Source organism: Triticum aestivum, chromosome 1A (genome assembly GCF_018294505.1).
Source record: "Triticum aestivum cultivar Chinese Spring chromosome 1A, IWGSC CS RefSeq v2.1, whole genome shotgun sequence".
Taxonomy (NCBI): Eukaryota; Viridiplantae; Streptophyta; class Magnoliopsida; order Poales; family Poaceae; genus Triticum; species Triticum aestivum.
The window spans coordinates 477,259,859-477,273,693 of record NC_057794.1 but is presented as its reverse complement, the minus strand read 5'-3'; the positions used below and the strand labels follow the sequence as shown (position 1 = coordinate 477,273,693).

Genomic DNA, 13,835 nt, shown 5'->3' with positions numbered 1-13,835 from the left:
TGAATCTTCTCTGAATTCTTTTATGTATGATTGGTTATCTTTGCAAATCTCTTCGAATTATCAGCTTGGTTTGGCCTACTAGATTGATCTTTCTTGCAATGGGAGAAGTGCTTAGCTTTGGGTTCAATCTTACGGTGTCCTTTCCCAGTGACAGTATGGGCAGCAAGGCACGTATTGTATTGTTGCCATTGAGGATAACAAGAAGGGGTTTATATCATATTGCATGAGTTTATCCCTCGACATCATGTCATCTTACTTAAAGCGTTACTCTGTTCCTTTGACCTTAATACTCTAGATGCATGCTGGATAGCGGTCGATGTGTGGACTAATAGTAGTAGATGCAGGCAGGAGTCGGTCTACTTGTCTCGGATGTGATGCATATATACATGATCATACCTAGATATTCTCATAACTATGCTCAATTCTGTCAATTGCTCAACAATAATTTGTTTACCCACCGTAATACTTATGCTCTCGAGAGAAGCCACTAGTGAAACCTATGGTCCTCGGGTCTATTTTTCATCATATTAATCTCCCGTCAACAAGCTATATTTCTGGCACTGTTTATTTTGCTTTCTTTACTTTGCATCTTTATCATAAAAAATACCAAAAATATTATCTTATCGTATTTATCAGATCTCACTTTCGTAAGTGACCGTGAAGGGATTGGCAACCCCTTTATTGCGTTGGTTGCGAGGATTTTATTTGTTTGTGTACGTGCGAGGGACTCGTGCGTGGCCTCCTACTGGATTGATACCTTGGTTCTCAAAAACTGAGGGAAATACTTACGCTACTTTGCTGGATCACCCTTTCCTCCTACTGGATTGAAAACCAATGCAGTGCTCAAGAGGTAGCACTGCTCGGCGAGGCCTGAATTCGTGCGTGTGCTTCCTCGCAACGGTGGTGGAGCCGGTGCCGTGAGCATGCAGTCCACAACGCGATGTGATGTGTATCGTGCTTAAAAAATGCAGTCCACTAGCTTCGTTCTCGCACTATGTATTTCATTACTAACCAAAAACATATATATGCAGTGCACTAGGGGGGAACCACAACTCTAGAGAAAAAAGAAAAAAGGAAAATGTAGTGCACTCCGGTCTTTAAAAAAGTCCACTCTGAAGGACTTTGAAGTACACTTCATTTGAACAAAAAATGTATTTGCAAAAAAGAAATTACGTTGTGTTTGTTGAACAAGTTTAAAATGCTAAAAAATAGTTGTGTGTTTCACTTTCATAGAGTGTTGTGGTTCACTTTTAAGAGTGTTGCGGTTCGCTTGGACCCAAAGTAAAAATCGCAGAAAAATACGGAAAATAAAAAAAAAGTAATGCGGTTCAATTTCGGTAGCATCTCGGTTCACTTACTACCATTTTGAAGTGCAGAAAAATTATTATGGAAACTTAGAAAAATGTAATGCGGTTCAATTATGCAGCTCGCTTGCCCGTCCGATGCAGTGCGGTTTTCATTCTGAAGCAGTGTGGTCGGCCGTGTGATGTTGTTCATATTGTAATGCAGAAAAATGTTATCAAAATGACACATAAAAATTTACATCCCATAGAAAAGAAATCATGCAGTGCACTTGTCTGTCCAATGAAGTATGGTTTTTAGTCTAAATAAGTGTGGTTTTCTGTGTGATGCAGTACGACCCATTTACGGTAGTCTCGGGGTTCACTTTTCATAGTCTTGTGGTTCACCAACACTCGACATGAAGTGCACTCCACCTCGTTTAGGAAAAAAAATAGGTCCCACAAAAAAGAAAATCATGTAGTGCACTTGATTGTCCGATGAAGTGAAGTTTTTAGTCTAAAGAAGTGCGGTTTTCTGTCCCATCCTAAACTATATCTCCTTCAATCTCTAGTGATATTTGTATCATGTATCCACATAATAATGATAAGAGAGATATGGTCCTAACACTATATCGGTTGGTTGTGTTAACACCAGGGTGGGGAAAATCAAAACAGAGAGAAAAGGGAGGGGGACGTGTAAGGTTGGACGAAGCACTTTGTCTGGCAGGAAAACAAACATTACTTCTTTTTAAGCATTTTATTTTTATATTTCTCTACGATTGAATAGGAAACTCTCTAGATGAACCGACCGATCCCACGTGAATAATCACTCGCCTCTCGAGCTCGCCACGTGCTAGCCGTCCCAATCTCAGCATAACAAGGGCAGATTAGGATAACAATCACAACTAGAGTGTTTTGGAGGCCGAGCTTCATGCACTACTAGAATTTTCATGTACCCTAGGTGTCAGGGTCTTCGCCGAGAGCCAAGTCGGCAAAGATGCGCCACGTGGCAACCGCCGTCCCCATCTGTTGTCCGTTAGCTACTTCTTTTTTGCCGAGTTGTATTGTTTGACTCTCAGCAAACTCTTTGCCGAGTGCCTGTGTCCTGGCTCCCGGCAAATTCCTTTTTGCCTGAGAGGTGTACACCAGGTGGCTTTTGCCGAGTCCAACACTCGACAAAGGCTTTGTCGGCGGGGATAGGCCCTTTGCTGAGTATCCGTGGCACTCGGGGTATAACTCAATTCCAGTAGTGATGGAGGTCTTTATTTTGAAAAGTTCAAAATTTTGTACCTTTAAGTTTCAGAAAAATCTGAAAAAAATATACAAGTATGCAAGGATTTAATGTATATGTGTGTCTAATTTTATGATGAAATATCTTGAATTACAAGCCGCAATTTTTTTATGAACTATGAGGATCAACAATACATGTGCTCAAAAGCTATTTTTTTGTGTAGCTCTCATTTTAAAGTATTGCATCATGATAATTTGCACATATGTATGCTATGTCTTTAATTATGTGTATATTTTAAAATTTCAAGTATGAATTTAAATTTTTCAATATTAAAGTCATTGTGTTTGCAGAGCTCGGCCTTCGTTTGGCATTTTCGCTCGGATTGGAACCGGAGATTTCAAGTGACCACCGAGCGAGCCAACGAGAGAGGAGGGAAGACATGGCGACGACGTGGCCGGCACGGAGCGAACCGCACTTGCCGCCGGAGGAGGCGGCGCGGGTGAAGGCCAAGGCGCGCAGGCACTTCGATAGCGTCGCCGTGAGATGCCCGGTCAAGCCGCCACACAGCGACCCGTCCTACGATGGCGCGGGCTGTGTGGACTGTCGAGGTGGCCACTGGAGATGACCCGCGGGGGCTCCGCAGGCTCCGCGATCTCGAGGCCAAGCCCCAGGTTGATGCCTTCTTCTCTTTTTTTCCCGGAATTCAAATTTCTGATGTTTGATTGACTGTTGAACCAATCGATGTAAGCGTGTTGCGTTCTCGTGCACAGAAGCTGGTGCTGGACGGAGGGGATGTGAACGGGAAAGAGTAGTGGAGACGCAGTACTATGATGGGATCAACATCATCGACAAGCAGCATCGAAAAGAGAAAACAAGTATAGAAACCCCGAAAATGGATACTATCGGAAACAAACATAGAGCGAATACAAAGGGGACCCAGAAACAGAAGTGGTCGTTTACCGGAAGTTAAAATCCCCTTGTACCACAGAAAAATACACACAACACAAACAAATTTAAAGAATTGTTATCATGGCTACAAAATAATACACTACTAGGAAAAGGCCTACTAATGGCGCACCAGTTTTGCCTACTAATGGCGCATCACTGGTGCGTCATTAGTATCACGCCACTAGTATTTATTACTAATGGCGCACCACCTAGTGCGCCATTAGTATATAACACCATGCGCCATTAGTATGCCTCCCAGGGCCATATTTAACCATGTGCTTTGGCACACTAATGGCGCACTGCGCATGGATGCGCCATTAGTATACTTGGCATACTAATGGCGCACTCTGTAGTGATGCGCCATTCGTATGAATATTAGGTTTTTTTACTTTTCTGATTTTTGCACAGGTTACAAAATATATTGTTTGACAGAATATAGACAATAGCACACAGCAACAGCAGATTCATCGAATACAATAGAAGATTAGTCTCCGAATACAATTCATCATATTAGTCTCCGAATTCAAAAGACTGAACAAAGATAAAACATTACAAGTCTCGAGACCGCGAGTATCGAGTTTGTTGGAAGTAATACTAATCCTAACAAGTCCTACTAATCATCATCATACAACTTCTACTCGTTATTCATAACAAGTCATACGATCATCATCTTGATAGTCATCGAACCAACCCTACTTAATTGTTCTTAGCACATGATCATCAGTATTAGGCAGGACCTAAATACCCTATTTAAGCTAAAAATAGCATAAAACAATATAGACCCTGACTCTCCATTATGGAGAATGGAGAACATCCTGTCTCCAATTCTTGCGCTTCGCTTCCTTTTGCTTCCAAGAAGCTCCTTACGACTGTCCATACATTTTTTTCCATCCTTTCATTTTCATGTCTCCACTTCTTTTAGAAATCTCGTATGGACAGTTGAGATTCGTAGGATGACCTGGTTGTATGTTCAAAACATTAAGACTACCTTTCTGATACATCATATGAGGCACACAATTCTCTGGGATTATCTGTTAAAAAACATAGTAATAACTTCATAGTTAGCAATGATATACTAGTTTTAGAAGTATGCAAAAGATGCACGGATGTCGTAATAGTAAAAACCTTACCAGTGTATCTCCATGGTAGTCACCGTAGTTGAACACATGCACTAGTGGCACATATTTACCATAATGTTAAGGAGTTTGATTGTGGATATTGTAATTCTCAATGTCAGTACAAAATCCGACCAGATGATTTTTCTCCTTGTAAGTTGTTAATTTGGAGCCATCGGTGTAGTGGGTTTTGTCTACCATCTCCCGCACATTCTTTGAACAATAAAAATAAGCTGTCAATGGAAATAAGCTGTCAACTATTTTGAAATAAACAATATAAATTAGCTAATAACTATGTTTGAGAAACTCACATAGTGGTAGAACTGGAGGCGTATCAACAAGGACCCAAATGTCCATATTGTCTTGGTTGATGTCAGGATTACCATGATCCATGGTGATAAGCATACCCTCATCAAAACCATACATCTTGCAAAATGCTTCCCAATTTTTGCAACCAAAATGGGTTACGCTCTCAGAATTATATAGATTTACTTCAAAGTCCACATCGTGATGAGTCCTTAGGTGAATTTTCTTTGTTTCAGAAATTTCATGGTCTTCAAAATCCATCCTCTCCAAGACATAGCGTCTCGCATGGCATGGGATAAGCTATACTCAAATTGTAAAAGATGAAAATTACACGTTGAAATAGTTGAAGTCATGCTTAATTATAAAAATAACACTTGTCGTCGTTGTGTACCGTTTCAACTTCGAAGGTCTCCTCGAGCTTAATGCTGAAGCGCCGATCATCGTCCAGGTGAGGCATGTCGCATAGACCTCGATCGTCGTGGCACCAGTCTCACTCCTCCGGGAGACTTTCGTCGCCCGATGATGATGACGACATATCCTACATTCATAATTCAAAACTACATCATTTAGGGTTTGTCGACACCGAGGCATCCTAAAAGCTAAGCTTTTATCATTTAGGGTTTGTCGACGCTGAGGCACCCTAAAAGCCTAAGCTTTCATCATTTAGGTTCTTATCGACACCGGGGCACCCTAAAAGCCAAGGTTTTATCATTTAGGGTTTGTCGACGTCGAGGCACCCTAAAAGCCTAAGCTTTCATCATTTAGGTTTTGTCAATGCTGAGGCACCCTAAAAGCCTAAGCGTACATCATTTAGGTTCTCATCGACACCGAGGCACCTATAGAAGCCAAGTTAAGTTTTTATCATTTAGGGTTTATCGATGCCGAGGCACCCTAGGTTGGGCCTAATCACTTGGCTCTATTGCCACCTATGTTGGGTTTATCATCTAGGGTTTATCGATGCTAATGAGAATTCTAAGTTGGGCCTAATCACTTGGCTCTATTGCCACCTATGGTTTAATGCAGCAAGAATGGCGGGGCAGTTGATCCTACTTAACTAAGTACTAAGATACCCCGGCCCATGCATTAGTCGCAAGTACCCCATATGTCCTATTTTTAGCAAAGTCATGCTAAAATTCACAGAAAATTTCAGCATGACCTTTGCTAAAAATAGGACATATGGAGTACCCGAATTTGCCGGAACGGAAGTTAATCGACATTCTGGCAAACTCAAGGGCCTCTCGGGGTACAGCAGCAGCATCACAAGTTGACAAAATTCCCAAGTAGTACAGCAGCAGCATCACAAGTAGTACCAATGAACATATAGTCCAGCAAGTTGAAAAGGCTGAAGTTCTCGGCATGAAGAATCACACAACACAGCACCTACATTATGATGATACATTTGGAGATTGCACATACAGTTTTCACATAAGCATAATTGTTCTGGAGATTGCACATACAGTTTTTGACAGCACAGCACCTATGACAGCACATTGAGTTCAAACTTCAGCTTGCTTTGTATAAGGAGACTAAAAAACTATCTAAGGAGTTCTTCAAGTTCAAGTTACAGCCTGCATGACATTTTCCTACACAATGCTTGTTGTAAATAATTACTTAAAGTAAACACTTTTTTCTCTTAGCTTACTTACAATAGAATGCCTATCTTTCTGGCTTTCCAATTCCTTTTGTTTCATTTTCAACATTGCTCTATTTGTAATTAATAGCATTGTTCAAGAAATCTGTATATGCAATCTACAGAGATCCTCCTCCTGACTTTTAGACTGATTTCCATCAAAATTGAAAATAGTTACACTAAGTTTCAAAATAAAAAAATACACTTCTCAGTTTTACAAACTGAAAATTACTCTAAAACTGAAACTTTAACTGACTTTTAGACTAAATTTTTACTCCAAGAGTTTTTATATTCAGATCACTTTAACTGAATTTTACATTGAGTTTTAGATTGAATTTTAAACTTTCTTGCAATATAAGCTTGCCGTACACTTTATATTTAGATCAGGAGCCAAGCTCTAAAATTGAATTTTTAACTGAATTTTTACGACTGCATCTGTTTCAATTTCAGTTTCAGATAAAGTTTATATTCAGATCAGGAGACTGACTTTTAAACTGACTTTATATTCAGTTTCAGGTAAGGACATTAGAGAATGTACAGCGAGGGGCGGCCGGCGCGGTGAGCACGAGCCCGCATGCACAAACGGTGACTAAACAAGGAGAAAAACAAGGGAATCAATGGAGACGCTCACCGCGGAGCTGGGGAAGGAGACGGCGAGGCCGAGGGTGGTCGGGGCAGCACGAATCGACGCCGAGAAGCAGTGGTCGGTGATGAGGAAGAAGAGGTCGATGCGCTCGATCCTTGATGACCCGGCTCCAATCCGTGGACGTAGGCGATGAAGTTGATGATGGTGTTGCTCCTGGCGCAGCTCCTAGGCACGACGACGGAGGATGGGGCGGTCGGTGGCCGTGGTGACGCGCGGCGGCGGCGCTCGGGGTGGAGGGAAGGAGCGGGGCCGGCCGTCAGCGGCGAGGACCGAGAGGGCGATTGAGGAGTGGAGGGAAGGAGCGGGGCAGGCCGTCGGCGGCGAGGACCGAGACGGCGAGGGCGGGGCGCGGGGGTTGTCGGGCGACTAGGGGGGAATGAATCTGGCGAGCGGGAGGGATGAAGGGATCGGGCGACTAGGGGGGAAGATTACTAATGGCGCATCCCCTGGCGGTGCGCCATTAGTATGTTTTTTATAGCAATGGCGCACCCCCGAGACGGTGCGCCATTAGTATTCTTTTTTTTAGATAGCAATGGCGCACCAGCCAGCCATGCGCCATAAGTAAGATTTTATTATTATTATTTTGTTGCATCTAATAATTTAATAGAAAATTAATATGAAAATGAATATGAAAATGAATATGAATATGAAACAGTAATAAATTTTTATAAAAACAGTAATAATTTTTTAAAAATATCATCAAATTTGTTATTTGAAAATATTTATGAATCGAAAAAATATCATCAAATTTATTATTTGAAAATATCATCAAATTTGTTATTTGAAAATATAAACAAATTTTTTTTGGATTTTTAGTTGCATTCATTTGTGACGGTGGAGCGGGGGTGGGTGCGGGGGGTCGGCGGCGGCAGTGGGGCGGGGGAGGATGCGGAGGAGGGTGCGGGGGTCGTTGTCGGCAGTGGAGCGGGGGAGGGTGCGGTGGGTCGTCGGCGGTGGTGGAGCGGGGGAGGGTGCGGGGGGTCGGCGGCGGCGGTGGAGCGGGGGAAGGGTGCGGGGGGGGGGGGTGCTCGGCGGCGAGGGGGATCTGGCGAGGGGGATAGCTATCGAGAGGGAGGGGATCGAGATCGAGTGTCCTCATGAATATTCAATATTTTTTTATATAGAATATGAAAAAATATCATCAAATTTGAAAAAATATTCATGAATTCAAAAAGTTCCCATGAAATTTAAAAATATTCATGATATCAAAAAGTAAAAAAAAAGTGCCCATTACTAGTTTAAACTAGTAATGGCGCACTATGCAACGGTGCGCCATTAGTAGTTTTGCAAAAGAGTAAAAAAAATACAGTAGTGGCGCACTATATGGCTGGTGCGCCATTAGTAGTTCTAACTACTAATGGCGCACTCTGCCAGGATGCGCCATTAGTTTGTTTGAAAAAATGAAAAAAAACATTTTGTTACTAGTGGCGCACCGTGTGCCTGGTGCGCCATTAGTGTCTTCCACACTAATGGCGCACCAACAGGTGGTGCACCATTAGTATATAGTAATGACGCACCATATGTCTGATGCGCCATTAGTGTCAATTCCATCTATAGCCCTTTTCCTAGTAGTGATATGATTACGTCGGCAACTTAGCGTAGTATTCTAGTAGTGCTGGACAATTGCGTGTACGGTCTAGTTGAGTACGTATGTGGTAGTAGAAGTTGGACCATTCTCGTCAATGTGTCATTGTGTGTTGTTTGGTGGTTGGGCTACAATGCAGCCATAGGCCTATAGTAAAAACAGAAATTCCATATTCACGGAAACGGAAAGTTCCATTTCGACGTCTATTCCACCAGAAATCACGGTTTTATTTTTGTTTCTGTTTCCGCATAAAAAATTCCATTTCCATTTCCGTTTTGCAAATTTTCATTTCGGTTCTCACATTTCCTCTCCGTTTCCATTTTTCTCCGGAAAAGCGGAAAGTTTTCACTCCATTTTCATCCCTAATATGACATAAATTGAAGGTTCCATACCTTGTCCTTTTTAAAACCTATCAACTAAAAGAGACATTGGTTCTAGAAATAATGGTGGAGTTGCAATTCCTGGAAATAATGCGCATAAGTTTGCCAATTTACAACATACTGCCAGAATAAAGAATGTAGACCATAGCATTGATGGCATCACAACAAATGAAGCTTATGGAACATGCAAACTGGAAGGAAGGGAAAGCTGTTAACCCGGAAAATTTCTTTAATCAGTTTAATAAGAACCAGTGCACAAACTCTATGTCCCTGCAACCCCATGAATTCATAAGTGGATTCCATAACAACTTGCTTACACTACAATGATTCGGGTCTATTGCAACAAAATTGTTCGTCGCAATACATGCTGATTTGTGGCGATAAGTACCTATTGCCACGAAACAACATTCGTTGGCAGCCGTTGCGACTGGACACATGGTAATAGGTTATTGCCACAAAAAAGCAATTGTGACAATAAAGTGTGCTACTGCAACAACCATGTGGGAAGTTGCCACATGTTTTCCCGTGGCAACACTCACCTGATGCCACAATTTGCTTTGTGGAGATAGGTTTAATGCAACATGTAACAAATCATGGCGACTAGTAGCTCGCGGGCGATAGACATTTGTGGCAACACCCTATGCCAACGATGTTTGTTTCGTGACGCATACTCTTCCATGGCAATAGTCAATTGTTGCAATAAACTATGGCAACAATCCTTACTTTCGTGGCATTAGGCATTTTGCTACGAACCGCTACACTTGTGGCATTAAGTTATGGCAACAAATATTCCAGTTGTCGTAACAAGAGATTGCAACATACTAGTTTTGGTGGTGATAAATAGATATCACAACGGGTGAACTGTTTGTAGCGAGAAACTATTGCGACAATATAAAATTTTCGTGGTGCTAACATGTGGCAACCAAAAGTGGGTTGTGGTAATATCCTATTGCAACCGTAAAAAAATATAGAGGAATTCAATTACAATATTCAAAACCATACGTATAATATGTAGATTCATAAAATTCATAATTCTCATAGAAAATATCCATCAAATGAAAATCAAATGTAATTTAGCCATCCTAATTAAGTGCCAAGACTAAATTGTCCGTGATCTAGAGTCCAGTCGATCTAGTTCTTTGGATCCTGCAATCAAGAAATAAAAAAATAGTTCTATTTAATGAGTCCAACATAACATACGCCATACAATTTTTCCAGACCCATTGTTAAAAAGAACTATTGCTAGACTAACTGGAGTAATACTGTGTCAGCAGGCATGTAACTGAGGGATCAGAACAGTTTTACAAGTGTAAATGTCTAAAGCATAAGCACAAGTACATGTACTAAAAGCTTCACCTATTGATTTAAGTTGTGACTCAATCTATAGTTTCAGTTAAGTTCATGTCCCTAGCTGGCACATATTTGTTTCCTGTAAGTTCTGACTCGATGCAGTAACAACACATGGTGAAAAAGAAGCAGCTAGTTAATTAGGAAGGCCAATGACGTAAATATAAAATGCAGGTGATCATGAAGAGAAAGCAATGTTGTGACTTACCATTGCTTCAAACATTTGAGAATTCTTTGTTGCAGCTTGTATGAGCGCATTTGGAGAAATAACAATTAGCCTTCCACCTTGAGTCTTATTAGGACTAGATCTCTGTAAAAGAGTATTTTGTAAGTTTGTACTACTATTTTCTTTCTCAATCCTCTTCGTAGTCACCTGCAAATAGAAGTGCACTTTTAGCAATGTACTAGTAAATGTGCATGTGCAATGCACGTCTTGACTAATACTCCCTCCGTCCCAAAATTCTTGTCTTAGATTTGTCTAGATATGGAAGTATCTAATACTAAAACGTGAATTGATACATCCATATTTAGACAAATCTAAGACAAGAATTTTGGGACGGAGCGAGTATTACAATCGTATGTGAAACTTCACTTGTGTATGTATTCAATGTGCACCAGTGAATTAATCATGTGAAATCAGCAAATATACAATAAACTTTACAATCGATCTAACAGAAGATCAAACATTACCCTGGTCATAGCGAAGTTTCGGCTTGTAGTGTAGCAAGTTCTTCATCTTCAGCTGTAGCTTTCTGTGGAGCAGGGAGAATTGCTTGCTTGTTTACAAGACACACACTGCTACCTCCAATTCTTCAAGTTCCTCCTTTGGTTAATCCTGCACATTTTGTGCAATAGTATTAATGATAAGTGACTCAGCTAAAACAACGAAACGGAAGATTGTAATAAATCTTAAATATTACCTTGTTCAAATTAGCAAAAGCAAGAGGATCTGACAATGCATCATTAATTTGTTTCATATGTCTAGTCAGTTTGTTAATTCCACCCATATCTTTTCAACGCACCAATATTTCAACAATATGTATGTAGCAATCAAAATAACTAATTTGCAAGGCTGAAAAGCTACACATGAAGCATTTGCAAGACCGTGACCATAGTAATGGTACACCTGGGAACGAAATTGGAGATCACAGTGACAGAGCTAAAATAAAGTAGTTGGGTGCAAGAGAAAAGCTCCACATACAGTGAGATGGCTCATACGTCCATAAGACTACATGGTGTTTGTTTGGATCAACTATTTTTTCCAATCGACAAAGCCCAAGTCCAAAATCAAAAATATCAAGATGTATTGACAGTTATCGAACTTGCAAGATATATTCTTTAAGCTTGATTTGTCCAAAATCATCTTAAACTTTCACAAATCGGAAAAGGTGGGTGGATTTCCTCCTATGATAAATAAAGAATGGAAAAAAATATGTAATGATAATTTTGTATCCCTGGTTACTTCCAAACACTAAATTAAGAACTGAGACACGTAATTACCAAGTATTTTACAAGATCCATGATTATTTCATCATACAGTAAAATAGCAATGGAGACAACAACTAATGAGTAATGACCAAGGGTCTTTTCAAAACATCCTGCATCCGAATAAATCATCAACACTAACCAAGGGCCTGAAGCTGCTGATTTTCTCCTATTGGCTCTAAAGCATGATTCAGTTAAAATGGACGTTTAGTTCAAATCCACCAAAATCCCAAGAGAAATGCGAAACATTTTAGTGCATATGGTAGACAAAAAATGCAGTTTCGGCAATGAAACTACCTTTGCAGGCTTGACGTTTCCTTGCGTGAGGCGGTGGTGGTGCGCGCCACCTTGTTCACCTTGCTGGTCATCATGCCCAATAAACCTAAGAAGGTGGACCATGTTCAGCATCTTTTTTGTATTGCGAAAAATAATAATATGTATGCTTGTCAATTAGAGGCCCACAACAACACTTTCTATTGACTTCAATATTTGAAAATTTATTTTCTTCCCGCGGGACATTTTTTGTATGAAACAGTATTAGAGAAATTCAGTTAAACAGACATTAATTATGCTCATATCCACCAAAATCCCAAGGGAATGCAAAACATTTGAGTGCATATGGTAGAAAAAAATACAGTTTTGACGGCGAAACTACTTTTGTGGACTTGGCCAGTCCTTGTGCATGGCGGTGGTCATGAGCTCCACCGGCTTCGCCTTGCTGGTAATCGTGCTCAATAAACCTGGGAGCAAGAAGGTTGAACATGTTCATCATTTTTTTGTAGTGTCCAAAATAATAATATGTATACTTATCAATTAGAGGTCGACAACATCACTTTCCATTCACATTTTAAAGTTTAGTTTTTTCCTTAGTAAGAACAAAAATCATGCTAGGAAAACAAATTTTACTCAATGATTAGTTTAACTGTTGAGCAAATAGTTACAGGTTCAGCTGACACCTTTGTGTTTTTGTTACTGATTTGTAGCTCCTCTGTCTTTCTCTTCTTTGTAGGCTGAGAGTATATCCAACCTTTGATAAAGTTTTCAACGTTGAAAGTTCTGAATCTATATGTTAGATTTATCTAGCTTTTTTCTAGGCTGGGAGTATATCCACACCCTTTTAAGGAAGTCAATGGACAGAAAATTAGTAGAAGAACGGTAGATACGGTGTGTTTCGGGATACAGCAGTAACCGCAAATGGGGTTTCTTTGATTCTGAAAGTTTGCATTGCAAATTCTCTTGTCAGAAGCAACTCGATGAGAACCTGTAATATTTGTTGCAACAACATCAACCACAACGTGGAGCAGAGGAAGAATAGCCCAGCAATTGCATGGCCTGCAAACCAAAAATTAGGACCAAATTATAGAGAGTTCTATAGGACTTCAATGGATGGGAAATTTCAGGAGAATCCTTCAATGTTCATAAGAATCCGAAGAAACAAAACATATAGGCTAGTATGACACGGAGGCCCATGCCACATGACGCCGGAAGCGGGAGGAACGTGCCTCCTTCACGCATGACGCCCTCCGCCACGCAGCCGCCACGGCACTGTTGAGCGCCCGCGCCATAAGGCCTGCCACGTGCAGCTTCGTCGCCGAGCCCCTCACACATGTCTCCTCCTCTATTCTCTCTGTTCTATTTCTCTTCTGGAGCAGATTCATTTATCTCCCCATGATCCAATCGCACTATCAAAGGTCCTGATTGTACCACACTGGGTCAATTACTTCTCACTTTTCTCTCAAGTTTCTCACATCTCTACTTTGCTTCTTTGAGTCCAATTGTTTTGGGTGAACAATTCTTCAGTTAACCTCCACGGTATACAGCTTGTTTCTATGGACGCCGGGCCAATAATTAATACCTTTTGTTTCGATTTAAAATTATCCAT

The 13,835-nt window shown here is 40.7% G+C and overlaps 1 long non-coding RNA gene and 1 pseudogene across 1 annotated transcript; one reads left to right on the top strand and one right to left on the bottom strand.

The window, feature by feature from the left end:
• The first annotated feature begins 2,950 nt into the window (after nt 1-2,950).
• LOC123188857 (uncharacterized) lies at nt 2,951-6,657 on the top strand (annotated as a pseudogene).
• Nucleotides 6,658-9,999: 3,342 nt separating this feature from the next.
• LOC123151831 (uncharacterized) lies at nt 10,000-11,887 on the bottom strand. The gene is made up of 3 exons (XR_006475899.1): nt 11,159-11,887; nt 10,677-10,841; nt 10,000-10,267 (listed from the first exon to the last, which is right to left on the bottom strand). It is a non-coding gene; the product is annotated as an uncharacterized lncRNA (long non-coding RNA).
• Between the last annotated feature and the right edge of the window lie 1,948 nt (nt 11,888-13,835).